The following is a 15,880-nucleotide window of genomic DNA, read 5'->3' on the forward strand; positions in this document are numbered from 1 at the left end:
TATCGTGTATCAGGACTTAGAAATAGTGCAGGCAGAAATACAGGAAAGCACATTCATACCCCAAAGAAACTGACATCTCGCTGTACGGCACAAACGGGTTTAGACACAGGCCCGGGCCAACTACCGTTCTGTTTTAGCTCAGCCTGCCCTCCGAGTTATTCACAACAACAAAACACGAAGAGAGGTAGAAGGGGAGGGGTAGAGATGAGAGAGAGACTAGAGAGGAAAAGGGATGACGGATAGAGGAAAGGTAGATCAAAGAGAGAGGAAATTGAGGTAGTAAGGAGAGAGAGTGAGAGAGACGACAGAGATATAGAAGAGAGGTAAAGAGAGGAGGGACCAGTACAGAGGTAACAGAGGTAGAGAATGGTAGAAAGGAGAGAAGGGTGGAGAGGATATAGAGGTATAAAGGAAAGATGGTTGGGGAGGACGGACTCTGTGTTGTCCTGAAGAGAGTAATGGTTTGATACCAGGCGATGGAAGCGGACAGGGTCACATCTCATCACATCAAACTGCCTATATGTCACTTACCTCCTCAGCAGTGGCAAAACAGGCGAGGTCATTGTTGCTTCCATCCTCCCATTCATCCATTCATATAAATCCTGCCTGTTGGGATGGGCTATTGACATGCATAGAAAACATCAGTACTCTAAATGATTAAAGAATGGAGCGTGCATGCATTACGTGTCTCATAATGCTTTTCTGAATTCCTGAATTCCTTTCTGAATTCCATGCATCTGTCTTATGTGATGCATGCTATATGTTGAAAGGATACATCCATGTTCAATACACATCTGTCAGTCTGAAAGAAACAAGGATTGTGTCTGAAATGACACCCTATTCCCTAGATGCCATGATTATACGATGGGAGTGACCATGTTACTCGTGTAGCCTTGATTTATTTCCTGCTTGACAGCTGACTTGACAGGAATAGTCCATTTTAGCACATATTTCATATTGTTGATATAAAGTGGAAAGGAATATTTACAAGCAAGGTAGTCATATCAGTAAGCTTGTGAAAGATCCATAAAAGGGTTTTCATATTGTGTCACGCCCTGGCCATAGAGAGGCTTTTATTCTCTTTTTTGGTTAGGCCAGGGTGTGACTAGGGTGGGCATTCTAGTTTCTTTATTTCTATGTTTTCTGTTTCTATGTTTTGGCCGGGTATGGTTCTCAATCAGGGACAGCTGTCTATCGTTGTCTCTGATTGGGAATCATACTTAGGCAGCATGTTTTTCCACCTTAGTTRTGGGTAGTTGTCTTCGTTAATGCATGTATAGCCTTACGGAGCTTCACATTCGTTTTTTGTTGTTTATTGTTTTGTTGGCGACATTTAAAAATAAATGAAAATGTACGCTCACCACGCTACACCTTGGTCCGGTCATTTCCAACCTGACGACGTTCGAGACACATTGAGCCAGACAGTATAAACAATCATCAGTACTGTGACAATCCACTGTATGACTAACTTCGACAGTATGTTCAATGAAAAAGCTAAGCACATAATATACCTCCCCAGGCCCATACATAAAGAAGGCAACATGTTGGGGCAGAGAGGGAGAGGGACCAAAGCCCCTGAGGTGGGGAATGGCTGGATTGGCCCCTGAACTCCTAAGTGAGTCCGGTAGTGAGTCCTGAATCTGTATTGCAGCAATGAGTCACAGCTGAACCCAGTCAGAGAGCGAGAGAGAGAGAGAGAACAAGAGGGATAGAGAGACAGAGGCAGAGAGAGAGGGAGAGAGAGAGAGAGAGAGAGAGAGAGAGAGAGAGAGCTTATGCAACAGCCTCCTACTTCAGATAGGGCTAGCATCACTACACTATTATCAGTCCATGTGGCTTGTCAATTAGTCACTTTGAATCAATAGGACCACAACTTCCTGTTGGTTCATTCATGTGTAGATTCATTAACACTTCCCCCTCCATGATGTCATGGTGGGTGGGGCCAAATGGGTGGTATGAAAAACAATATGTTGATTTCAAACACAACATATTTCCCCATCGTTTGTGGCTGTTTCTGCATCTGTTTTTGTACAATATTTTATTCACATGTTTTATAACTAAATGGAAAGGGCAAAGGTTGTCCGTGGTTAGAGGGGTGTTGTTCACTGTATTGCTCTAATACACAAGCTGCGTCACATGGTTAGGCTACCTTTTTCTTCTCTCACCACTAGCTTTGTTGTGTGACAGGATTGTGCATTGTTTACTAAAACCCAATGATGCGCGAAACTGGGAGAAAACCCAATTTTCTGCTCTTMTAAAACCTAGACAGCATTGTCAATGGATTAGCAAATACCGTTTATTCTTCTGTTCAGCAACAAAGACATTATACACTGACTATACAAAACATTGCCCTCAGAACAACCTCAATTCGTCGGGGCATGGACTCTACAAGGTGTCGAAAGAATTCCACAGGGATCCTGGCCTATGTTGACTCCAATGCATCCCACAGTTGTGTCAAATTGGCTGGATGTCCTTTGGGAGGTGGACCCCAGCAGCGTTGCAGTTCTTGACACACTCAAACCAGTGCACCTGGCACCTACTACCACACCCCGGCACTTTAATCTTTTGTCTTGCCCATTCACCCTCTGAATGGGACACATACACAATCCATGTCTCAAATGTCTCAAGGCTTAAAAATCATTCTTTAACCTTTCTCCTCCCCTTCATCTACACTGACAGAAGTGGATTTAACAAGTGACATCATTAAGGGATCATAGCTTCACCTGGATTCACATGGTCAGTCTATGTCATGGAAAGAGTAGGCGTTCTTAATGTTTTGTACACTTAGTGAACATTTAAGGGCATCATAAGACAATACTGGAGCTACAGTATATCTTTCATAAAAGCAGGTGTAAAGTGTGTTTTAAGCGAGCACAATTGACACAATTTGATTGGCAGCTCCCTCAAAGAGAGAGAAGGAAACACTGAATTAAACTTAAATGGTGTAAATCATAAATATTCAATTTGAGCAGGGATCTTCTCTCTATGAATAAGCTTAGCCAGCTACCGCTTTACAAACATCAGTTCAGAATTGTAAGCTACCCCTGTGCATATACCCATTAATTCCATTTAAAATAGCGTACATCTAAGCCTCTTAGAATTGTATCCAAGTACAGAAATGCATGCTGCTCACATTAATAACTAACACTGTCTTCCACTGAATACAGTCATCGTTCCATGTCCAATAATAGGACTACTGTAGGCAGCTAAACAGTTGTGGCAGGGTTATATTGGTTTGTGTTGACTGAGAGCAGGCCTGTGTATGGATATACATTAAATATAGCAGGTACACTTCTCCACTGACAGAGTAGAGCATGAATAAATCTCTGTAGGTTTCCGGAGCTGTCACGTTTCCTCAACAACTTTATTTTTGTTCTCCCAACAGCTCTCTAGCATATATAGGTCAGGCGATGGCTGTGAACGTGTCCTCCCAGTCTTTCCTATATGCTTAATGTACACCATGAGGCATAGGAAACATACAGTACCACTGAAAGATGTTTAGCTCATGGTTTAGAGATATGCAATCTGTTTTTATGGTGAATTCTATTGTATGAGAATGCATATATCGACCACAATGCATTGAATACTAGTATTAATGTCCGTATGACATTGAAAGAATAGTTTGGTTAAAATGTACATTTGTCAAACATCGTCTTATGCAGTCTACAGATGCCGTTGAATATTGACTTTAGGAAATGTTGGACTAGCTTATATATACATCTTTGTCCCCCAAACTTCAATTTGGGGAATAACTGTTCCTTTAATAAGCAGGTGCTGTAGAGCATATTCCACATTCTCCATTCATATAAACAGAATGCTGTTTACGTTTACCTCTTTATTCCCTCTTTCTGTCTCTCTCCCTCTATCCCTCTCCCTCTATCCCTCTATCACTCTCCCTCTATCCCTTTGTCTCTCTCCCTCTCTCCCGCTATCGCTCTCTATCCTTCTCCCTCGATCCCTCTCCCTCGATCCCTCTCCCTCGATCCCTCTCCCTCTATCCCTCTCCCTCTATCCCTCTCCCTCTATCCCTCTCCCTCTGTCTCTCATTCTGTAGTACAAACAAGTGGAGCAGTACATGTCTTTCCACAAACTGCCAGCTGACTTCCGACAGAAAATCCATGACTACTACGAGCACAGATACCAGGGCAAGATGTTTGATGAGGAGAGCATCCTGGAGGAGCTTAATGAACCACTGCGGGAGGTAAAACAACAAAACACACCATCAAAACTCTGACAATGTCTCACACTTAAAGAATGGAACAAAGGAACCAAAAATACATTGATTTCTCTGCAAAGCTTCATCGTTGTCTTTTGCAAATATGCCCCTTAACAACATTTCTGAAGTTCTGAGCCTCTTGTTTTACTAAGTCATTAAACCAAACAAATGAGTCCATACATTTTGTTTCCATTTCCCCACCTTTGCTATGTTAGATTTAGACCTAACARAATTGCAATTCAGTAAAAGTCATGATATTTACCCTTAGGAAATTGTCAACTTCAACTGCCGTAAGCTGGTGGCGTCCATGCCCCTGTTTGCCAACACCGACCCCAACTTTGTGACGGCTATGTTGACTAAGCTCCGCTTCGAGGTCTTCCAGCCTGGAGACTACATCATCAGGGAGGGCACCATCGGCAAGAAGATGTACTTCACCCAACACGGTGTGACCAGTGTCCTGACCAAAGGAACCATGGGCATGAAGCTCTCAGATGGATCCTATTTTGGAGGTGTGGATGGTCAACAATATACAGTATTACTACTTTTCTAGGAGTTTTCTACAACTTTCCTAAGATCTGCTGCTGCTGGAAAACCTGGGATCAATAGATTCTATTCTATAATGGTGCTAATAACACACATCTACTATAGAACAGAAGTTGCATACATTACAGTACATTCATGTAGACTTAATTCATGTTCTTTGCTCCGTATAAATCCAATGGTTTACATTAAAACTGTAGCAGACAAGGGAATGAAAAGGGAAAAAAAACACCCTGACATTTGAGTTTGACTTCTTCTCGCTAGTCTTCTCGCCACGCAGCCAGTTTTATCCCACTTCCCCATGCAGCCTGTCCTCCCCCTGCCTGTTTGGGGACTCAGCGCTGTTGTTGATCCACAAAAAAAGCAGTCATTTTCTTAGGGTCTGGGGACATTCTTCACACCCGGCTCCTCTTCAGATGAGTTTCCACTAATTACCACAGCCACAAAGGCGATATTGTAAAAATGTATGAACCGAAAATGAGCTTTAACCACTTAGCAGTGTGGTTAAGGTTCGGCTAACGTTAGGTTTAAAATCACATTTTAAGAAGATCAATTGTAGAAATAAGCAGGGTCCATGACTTTGTGGCTGTGGTAACTAGTGACGACCCTTTAGAAGAGCAGAGTTCACTTCAGTGGTGCTGTGGGTTGGGCTGTGAGGTGCCAGGAGCATGGGCGGGTGTTGAAGGAGTGTCCGAGATCCACAGCAGCACAAATGCCCATTAATAACAGCTAATTAGTCCACAGAACACTGATGACAGAGCCTTTTTCTACATAGCATGGGTTAGGAGGAGAATACTTGATCAGAATATCTGTTAGATTTGTGGTGGTGTTTGTGGTCGATTCATCTGCTATTGCTTATAATTCATATTATTGCTGGAGAAAATACTGTATTTTGTCCTGTTGTAGTAGGAAGAGGGAATATGGAAAGAAGGTAGAAACAAGGAAATGGAGTGGCAGGTAGCCTAGTGGTTAGAGCGTTGGGCCAGTAACCGAAAGGTTGCTTGATTGAATCCCTGAGCTGACAAGGTAAAAATCTGTCGTTCTGCCCCTGAACAAGGCAGTTAACCCACTGTTCCTAGGCAGTCATTGTGAATAATAATTTGTTCTTAACTGACTTTTCTAGTAAAATAATGTAATAGTTGATCAAAGATGAGGGATTAAATGTGGGCATTAGGGAAGTATATGTCATCTCTACACGACATAGCCCATATTTGTTTTTAAAGGGTGTAGTAGGGTCAGAAAAGTCACATCCCAGCATTGAGATCTGCTGCTTGCCTTTGCATCGCTCAGCACAGCTGAGAAGTCTGATTAATCTTGTGAAGAACTCTAAATCCCCCACTCAATAGCGAAGAGACATGGCTACGCTGACACTCAAGGTCACACTTTAATACCCTCTGAATAAGGAGCCATTTTGAGAGTGGGGGAGCGGATCTGGGGTGGAGAAGGTCACTGTGGTTTAATGACGAGGTTATTATGTAAATGTATAACTCATGTATAGAACATCACTTTGTTGCTATTTAATGGTGTGTAGGCGTCTATCCCGCCGGTGGAAGCTGATATTGACTGCACTTGTTAATTCCTCTATTTCCATGGGGTTTGCCTACCGCTGGAGAGACTGATATGTAGAGTGGAGACAGTGCAGGGTTTCCACTTGTTACCAAAGCCACAAAGGCGATATCCTAAAAATGAGTAAAAACAAGTAAATTACTGCATACAGTAAATTACATTCCAGTGGGGGGTTTTCTTCACTGAGAGCCAGAAGATACCTTTCACACGTGACAGGGGAGCGATTCGGGAAAGCCGGGGAGGCAGCGGAGTAAAATGAGCACATGGTTGCCAAGACAACAGTCACAAGCCAGAGAAGGAAGGGTAACACCTGAATGAAATTAACCTTGGCTCCACCACCTCTCCAGCCCTGCAGCTCCCTCCCTTCACTAAGCTGTCACAGTTGGGTCTTTGTGTTAACGGCCTATCTCCTCTCTGTATTTAACCTCTATAGCTCTCTATCTCCTCAGTAAATGACCCATTTCCACGTGTGATAAATTGATACTGTAGGATTGTGTGTACTTTGTATTTGAATCCTACTAGTGTAACCGTGTTTTTGCTGAGGTTAGAACAACAGGACTAAATGAGCGTGTCATGTCCAAGTGACTTTTGTCATGATCATGACATTCGAATGGCTCATGTTTCGGTAAACCGATCGTCGTAATGTGGAAGAGAGGAGGACCAAAGCGCAGCTGGTAAGTGTTCATGTCTTTAACTTCTTGGAACTATAGGGGGTCTGTTCTGCATTAGCATATTTGGGTCTCCAAATTAAACTGCCTCGTGCTAAATTCTTGATCGTACAATATGCATATTATTGTTATTATTGGATAGAAAACACTTTCTAGTTTCTATAGCCGTTGGAATTTTGTCTCTGAGTGGTACAGAACAATATCTACAGCACTTTTCATGACAGGGGTCAGATTTCAGAAATTTTTACCCCTGATCTGGAGTCTGTTTTTAAGGCGACAGTGAATGCTATGAAGAAACCGACACTGCTACGTCTTCCTCTGGGTGTCTGTACGTCATCACGTTTTGAATGGAGTCTATTGCACAATCACAGCCACTATAAAACACGAAAACGTAGAAGTACCCGCTCTCTTCCTGCATGCGTCGTGCGCAAGATGGGCATCAGACCTGCCTCCTTCCAAATCGTTGTTAGAGAGTAATATTTCTCCGGTCATGTTTTAGTCGTTATAGTTGTTAAAAACATCATAATGTAGTTAATTTGAACCGTTTTATAGCAATTTATATCCGTTTAGTGCGATTTTGAGGAATTTCTTTGTTGTGCACTCTGAAACTTTGGACACGTTTTGGGTCCCGTTCGATCGTTAGTGGTATTCGAAGGACAGAGGACATCTATCGACCAAAAGAAGATTACAACTAGAAAGGATACATTGCCCAAGAATCTGATGGAAGAACAGCTCAAAGTAAGCAATATTTAATATGATAAATCGTTGTTCTGTCGAAATATTTTAAACGCATATTTCGCCATTTTGTTTGTTATCGCGTCACTTGGCGAACCCTGTATTGAAAAGTAAGGATAATTTAAAAATGTAAGTCAGCGGTTGCATTAAGAACTAATTTGTCTTTCGATTCCTGTCAACCCTGTATTTTTTAGTCAAGTATATGATTAGCTTTCGATTAAACTAGATCACTCTGAAAGCTGACGTCCCTCATTTTGATGCTTGAGTTGCTACTATTTTCATTGTATAACCACGGTTTTGAATGGCTAAATATGCACATTTTCGAACAAACTGTATATGTATGTTGTAAAATGATGTTACAGGAGTGTCATCGGAAGAATTCTGAGAAGGTTAGTGAAAAAAATATATTTTGGCGGTGATTACGTTATATAGCGCTCTTTGGCTGGAATCGATGCTTCTGGTAACGTTTTCACATGTGGTATGCTAACTTATCGATTTATTGTGTTTTCGCTGTAAAACGCTTAGAAAATCGGAAATATTGTCTGGAATCACAAGATCTGGGTCTTTCCATTGCTATGCTTGTCTATTCTTATGAAATGTTTTATTAAGAGTAAATTGGTCATACACGTTGATCTCTATAGTAATTCTACTCGTCTTGTGATGGTCGGTGCAATTGTAAACTGTGATTTCTACCTGAAATATGCACTTTTTTCTAACAAAACCTATCCTATACCATAAATATGTTATCAGACTGTCATCTGAAGAGGTTTTTTCTTGGTTAGTGGCTATCAATATCTTAGTTTAGCCGAATTGGTGATAGCACCTGAAGTAGTAAGAAACTGATGGAGTTAGAAAAGTGGTGTATTTTGCTAACGTGTTTAGCTAATAGATTTACATATTTTGTCTTCCCTGTAAACATTTAAAAATCTGAAATGGTGGCTTTATTCACAAGATCTGTATCTTTCATCTTGGTGTCTTGGACTTGTGATTTAATGATATTTAGATGCTACTATCTACTTGTGAAGCTATGCTAGCTATGCTAATCAGTGTGGGTGGGGGATGGGGGTGATCCCGGACCCGGGGTAGAGGCTCGTTAGAGGTTAAATATAATCCCAAAAACTGAACACAGGAACAAAAACAATAAACGATGATCAAACGAAACAGTACCGTGTGGCGACAACACTGACACGTTACAGAAACACCCACCAAAAAAGGACCAGCAGGTGGTAACGGACAGCAGCAGCACAGCAGCAGCGATCGGAGGACTCCTGGACCTGGGAGGAGATTCTGGACGGCAAGGGACCTTGGACCCAGGTTGGTGAATATCGCCGCCCCAAAGCTGAGCTGGAGGCAGCGAAAGCAGAGAGGCGGTGGTATGAGGAGGCTGCACGTAAGCGTGGCTGGAAGCCAGAGAGGCAGCCCCAAAAATGTATTGGGAGGAAGGCACACGGGGAGTGTGGCTAAGCCAGGTAGGAGACCTGAGCCAACTCCCCGTGCATACCTTGGAGAGAGAGGGACCGGGCAGGCACCGTGTTATGCCGTGAGGGCGCACGGTGTCCCCAGTGAGCAGGCATAGCCCGGTGCGATACATAGCAGTGCCTCGTATCGGCCGGGCTAGAGTGGGCATCGAGCCAGGTCCATAAGCCGGCTCAACGCATCTGGTCTCCAGTGCGTCTCCTCGGCCGGGGTACATGGCACCAGCCCTACGTATGGTGTCCCCGGTCGCCAGCACAGCCCAGTGCGGCCTATTCCACCTCGCCGCACTGGCTTGGCTACAGGGAGCATTCAGCCAGGTAGGGTAGACAGGTTCGGTGCTCAAGACCTGCAGTGTGCCTCCAGTCCGGTCTGTCCGTGGCCACCTCCACGCACCAGCCCTCCGTGGCAGCCCCCCGCACCAGGCTCTCTCTGTCTCCTCACTACAGGTGCTCCCGTCTGTCCAGCGCCACCTGAGTCTTCCATCTGTCCAGCGCCACCAGGGTCTCCCGTCTTTCCAGCGCCACCTGAGCTGCCCGTCTGTCCAGCCGCGCCTGAGCTGACCGTCTGTCCAGCGCCGCCTGAGCTGCCCGTCTTGCCAGCGCCGCCTGAGCTGCCCGTCTGTCCAGCGCCGCCTGAGCTGCGCCGTCTGTTCAGCGCCGCCTGAGCTGCGCCGTCTGTCCAGCGCCGCCTGAGCCGCCCGTCTTCCAGCGCCGCCTGGCCGCCCGTCTGTCCAGCTCCGCCCGAGCCGTCCGTCTGTCCAGCGCCGCCTGAGCCGCCCGTCTGTCCTGAGCCGTCAGAGCCGCCCGTCTGTCCTGAGCCGCTAGAGCCGCCCGCCAGTCAGGAGCCACCAGAACCGCCCGCCAGTCAGGAGCCGCCACAGCCGCCCGCCAGTCAGGAGCCGCCACAGCCGCTCGCCAGTCAGGCCGCCAAGCCGCCCGCCAGTCAGGAGCCGCAGAGCCGCCCGTCAGCCAGGAGCCGCCAGAGCCGTCAGTCAGCCAGGAGCCGCCAGAGCCGTCAGTCACGCAGGAGCCGCCAGAAGCCGCCAGTCAGCCAGGAGCCGCCAGAGCCGCCAGTCAGCCAGGAGCCGCCAGAGCCGTCAGTCAGCCAGGAGCTGCCAGAGCTGCCTGTTCACGCCGGCGATGCCGGAATCACCCTTCACTCCGGCACTGCGGAGTCTCCCGCCTGTCCGGCGCTGCCGGAGTCTCCCGCCTGTCCGGGCTGCCGGAGTCCTCCTTCACTCCGGTGCTGCCAGAATCTCCCGTCCATTGGGACCCATGGCTAGGGTCCCCAGCCGGAGGTCGGCGGCAAGGATCGCCGCTCGTAAGAGGCCACGGGGCGGTAGAGGCAGACAAAAACTATGGTGAAGTGGGGTCCACGTCCCGCGCCAGAGCCCACCCAGACCCTCCCCTATAGGTTCAGGTTTTGCGGCCGGAGTCCGCACCTTTTGGGGGGGGGGGGCGGTACTGTCACGTTCTGACCTTTTTTCCTTGTTTTGTCTTTATTTAGTATGGTCAGGGCGTGAGTTGGGGGCAGTCTATGTGTGTTTTCTATGTTGGGGTTTTGTGTTCGGCCTGGTATGATTCTCAATCAGAGGCAGCTGTCAATCGTTGTCCCGATTGAGAATCATACTTAGTTAGCCTGGGTTTCACTTTTGGTTGGTGGGTGTTTGTTTCCGTGTCAGTGTTTGTCGCCACACGTACTGTTTCGTTTGATCACATCGTTATATGTTTTTTGTTCCTGTGTTCAGTTTTTGGATTTTTATTAGACATGAACACTTACCACGCTGCGCTTTGGTCCTCCTCTCTTTCTCCCGAAGACAAACGTTACAGTTCTTTGACAGTTTCTGTAGCTGAGTTACAGTAATGATGCTCTCTCTGGCTGAGTAGTAATGTGTCTGTCTCTGACACTTTCGTCTCTCTCTCCCTCCCTCAGAGATCTGTCTGTTGACCCGAGGCAGACGGACGGCCAGTGTGCGAGCGGACACGTACTGCCGTCTCTACTCCCTGTCTGTGGATAACTTTAATGAGGTGCTGGAGGAGTACCCCATGATGAGACGAGCCTTCGAGACTGTGGCCATCGACCGACTGGACGGATAGTGGAGACCAGCCTACCACTGATCACGGATCAATAACAAGCCGATACATGAGAGCTATGGGCATAGTGGAGGCATTTTGTGTCATTCATAGAATCAGCAGAACAAAAACGAACATATCTTCAATGAAACCTATTGTAACTATGCAACTAATAATTTATCTTTGATTTCCCTAGTTTTTTTATGTCATATTAACATGTCATATTTATAGCTATCTAAAGGATATGACTTTCGCAAGATATGATTATTATCTATGACCAGTAGCGTGCCGTGGGCCTGGCGCCTGGGCCTTCAGTGAGGTCCTACACAGTCCCACCCGAATTAATCCACCTGTTATTACCATCATTTAGATGCCATGGCTCTAGACACTATACATTTAGACAGAAACGCAGTATAACCAGGCGTTGCGTCACCTTGAAATTGACATTTTTTTCAGAGAATTGTAGGGGAAGAGTACAATACAGTACAGTTCAACTAATAGGCAAGAACATAGTCGAGTGCAACAGAGTTATATTAATATTCTTCTCTATCCATTTCTGGTCCACAAACTTTGAGCTTTAAGTCCCCCCAAAAATAATACAAGTGTGTTCACTAAACAGCGCATTGTCGCACCCAAAGCAGTTTCACCGTGATGATAAAGACACATAACTATTCACTGAAAATAAAAGAAAACAAATAATTTGCAACATAGGCTATTTGCCATTTTATTTTGTTAATATATAGGCTATTTAATATTAACGAAATAAAATGCGAAACATACATACACATTTAATAAAAATAACATGCATTGTATGCCTACTCACCAAAGACTGATATTAGACAGTTGCGTGCGCTTAGGGGATCGTGAGAAAAATGCTGCAAGGCCATTGAGGTTGGCAAAGAAGACCTTGCATTCTTTAAGCTTTGAGGCTCCTTGAGTCAGTACTAAATTTAGTCGATGTGCATAGCAGTGAATGAATAAGGCCATCGGTGCCCTCTCCTTAACTTTAGCCTGCACCCCATTGAGTCCAGATGCCATGACTGCTGCGCCATCAAAACACTGTGCCACAACTTTATCCAGACACATTCATTTTCCTCCAAGAAACGGAAAATAAGACGGCAATGTCTCAGCTCGCTTTGCCGCTTGTCAATCTTCAAACCGGATAAATCGCTCCTTGACTCCCGTGTCCGTCACATAACGCAGGACGAGTGAGAGCTGTAGCTCCACTCTGGTGTCCCCAAACGTTTCAAAAGCACCATTGCTTGTAAGTGCCCAGGCGTACTTTGGTGTCTCGTTGCTGCCTTGGTTAGACAACTCAAGTTTGCAAAGCCAGTGTGGCTCCAAACACCAAATCGATCACTTGCAAATAATAGGCATTCCCAGCAGTACAGTTTGCAGTGCTTCTCGGAGCCTGTGAGCCATTGACAGCGTTCATAGTTGAAACTTGAAAGTGGCGAACGAACGAACCCTTCCCGCCTGTGACAGGCTTTGTGGCGTCGGGCGACCTCTCCTTACAATGTCTAACTTTTCTGAAAAGTTCGTCTTGAGAATGGCGTTATAATTATATCCTCGACCAAATCGATATCTCTTCCTCCTTCCGCCATTGTGGGTTCAAAAAACAGTTTAGGTAGTACGCGAATTAATTCGTTTATCAAATTCAGTTTCCTAGATCTGCATAGACCTGCCCATAGAGCCTGCCTCTCAATATTGGTAATCCAATCAAAAGACGTGGACGCCCTACGCCTGCTAGCTGGCTCCTGTGTAAACACTGGAGCCAGCCAGCAGGCGTACAATAGCCAACTCTAAAGCTGATTGGTTGACACAAAATTTTAATTTCCATTCACTTTAAGCTACAAGCGCCTGCACTGTTGATTCTGAAGGCCTAAGAGCAGATTTTAGACCCCTGGCAACACATGATGGCTGAATTGATTGGATAAAAGATCTAACATAAAGACCAGCCCTCCAAATCTCAACCTGGGGCTGGAAGCAGTGCAACCAAGAGGAAAGCTATGAAATGAAGAGTATAACTCTTACTCTGGGAATAATTTAATACATATTTGTGGGAAAATATATTTAAAAAAAAATTATATTCTGATGATGTTTAGGCCAGCAGAGAAGGCCTTGCAGCCCTGACGGCCCACCACTGTTCTATGGCACTGAGTGTGCCATGCTCCCCTGGGTTTACACTAAATGTGCTCTCAGGATGAGTGATGCTCATTTGTAAAAGTGATTTCTCAGTACGCTGTCTAAACAGCTGTCTATGCTCTGGTGTGGGAAGGAGGAAGCTGTTTTCCCTCAGTTGCTGCTCTTACCGCCAGTGTTGCTACGCTGTCAGTCACTCAGCTATCATCGGAAAGCACCTGGTTAGTGAATTCCGTGCCCTGAGTGTAAACATATCATATATTTTTGCTAAACGGAGCAGGCAAGCCCCCTGTCTCGCCCAGGTCAATGTGATGATGACGTTATCCCTCGTTCACGTGACTTCACTTCATATGTTTACAAAAGGGGCCCTGCATCCCCACCTGCCAGCGGTTTCCATGGCAGCTAGATTCCACATCACGTACGAGCTGTTCGTTTTACTCATTTGGAGGAGATTAAGGTGTCTTTGGTCATTGACAACAGGCTAACAGCTAACCTGAACAGAGCATAGGGGAACATAGGACTAGGAATATTCTGTTTAATTTGCCTGCTGTTTCCTGACTGCAGAAGTCTCTTGCATCAAAGGCTCAGTATTTCATGTGGCCTGACTAACAAGTATAGAAAGCTAATTAATTCCAAATCTAAACAGAAATTCAAAGGAGGATGACAATTATCTTTCAACCTAGGAGTTCTTTTGGAACACAGAGTCTTTTTCCGAGACCTTCAACTGAAGCCCCAAAGAAATCCTGTTTATATATTTCATATCTGCCGTCTCACAGTTTGCATAATGTGTACTACAACGCTCTGGCTCCTTTAGATGTATATGGAAGAGACAGCCCAGCAAACTGGGAACATTCCCAGAACATTAGCTAAGATACCCATTACTTTCTAGTTAGGGTTTTATCTAACATTAGTATGATAACATCCCAAAAACATTCAATTGATAAAAAWAAAAAAATGTATCCTTTGAATGTTCGCATAACATTCACAAAAATGTTGTGCACAACATCTTTAACAACCACAACAGAACATTCCCCAAAAGTTCTCATTAGGTTTCCAGGTAATGTAATAACCCAATTTACCAGAAAAAAATKGTTCTGTGAAAGTTCCAGAACATTCGTTAGGTTGTGGCAAATGTTAACATGATTAATTGTTAACATTGTTAATTGCGGCAAATGTTAACATAAAATTGTCCAGTCGTGCTGATGATTATACAATGTTTGTATAAAACATTTACCTGATGTTGCCAGAACATTCCCAGAACACATGTGGGGGCGTCACAAAAGATATGTTCTAAAACAGAAGAAACTGTCCAGTTGTGCGGATAATTATACAATGTAAATTGCCATTAAATCTGGAGAAAAACATAATGGAGATGTTTTCCAATCTGCTTAAGTTTTAAGGAGCTACAAACTTGTGTGCTGAGCAGAGAACTGGAAGGAGAGGCGGCCAAAGGAATAATTGGCTTTGGGGGTGACCAGTGAGATATACCTGCTGGAGCGCGTGCTACGGGTGGGTGCTACTATGGTGACCAGTGAGCTGAGATAAGACGGGGCTTAACCTAGAGCGTACAGGTCGCAGTGGTGGGTAGTATATGGGGCTTTGGTGACAAAACGGATGGCACTGTGATAGACTGCATCCAATTTGTTGAGTAGAGTGTTGGAGGCTATTTTGTAAATGACATCGCCGAAGTCGAGGATCGGTAGAATGGTCAGTTTTACGTGGGTATGTTTGGCAGCATGAGTGAAGGATGCTTTGTTGCGAAATAGGAAGCTGATTCTAGATTTAATTTAGGATTGGAGATGTTTAATTCGACGACCATTCTTTATACCTCTGGCCATTCTTTGGACACTGTGTTAACCAACCTCCAGACGAGCTTCAATGCCATACAACTCTCCTTCCGTGGCCTCCAACTGCTCTTAAATGCAAGTAAAACTAAATGCATGCTCTTCAACCGATCGCTGCACGCACCTGCGCGCCCATCCAGCATCACTACTCTGGACGTTTCACTTAGAATATGTGGACAACTACAAATACCTGTAACGGCTTTCATATTCGTCCTCCTCCTCGGACGAGGAGAGGCGAGACGGATCGGACCAATACGCAGAGTGGTTAGTGTTATAATGATTTAATATAACGAAAACTGAACACTGAATTACAAAACAAATAAACGAAGTGCAGAAAACCTATACAGTACCGTGTGGTGAAAACACAAACACCCACAAACACACGTGAAACCCAGTCTGCCTAAGTATGATTCTCAATCAGGGACAACGATTGACAGCTGCCTCTGATTGAGAATATACCAGGCCGAACACAAAAATCCCAACATAGAAAATCAACCATAGACAAACCCACCCAACTCACGCCCTGACCAACTAAAATAAATACAAGACAAAGGAAACAGGTCAGGAACGTGACAATACCTAGATGTCTGGTTAGACTGTAAACTCTCCTTCCAGACTCAC

At 44.9% G+C, this 15,880-nt stretch overlaps 1 pseudogene; it reads left to right on the forward strand.

Annotated features, from left to right (window-relative positions):
* Positions 1-15,880, forward strand: part of LOC111952709 (potassium/sodium hyperpolarization-activated cyclic nucleotide-gated channel 2-like) — a 148,139-nt pseudogene that overhangs the window by 108,300 nt on the left and 23,959 nt on the right.

The sequence above is a fragment of the Salvelinus sp. IW2-2015 genome, linkage group LG26 (assembly GCF_002910315.2).
Source record: "Salvelinus sp. IW2-2015 linkage group LG26, ASM291031v2, whole genome shotgun sequence".
Lineage (NCBI taxonomy): Eukaryota > Metazoa > Chordata > Actinopteri > Salmoniformes > Salmonidae > Salvelinus > Salvelinus sp. IW2-2015.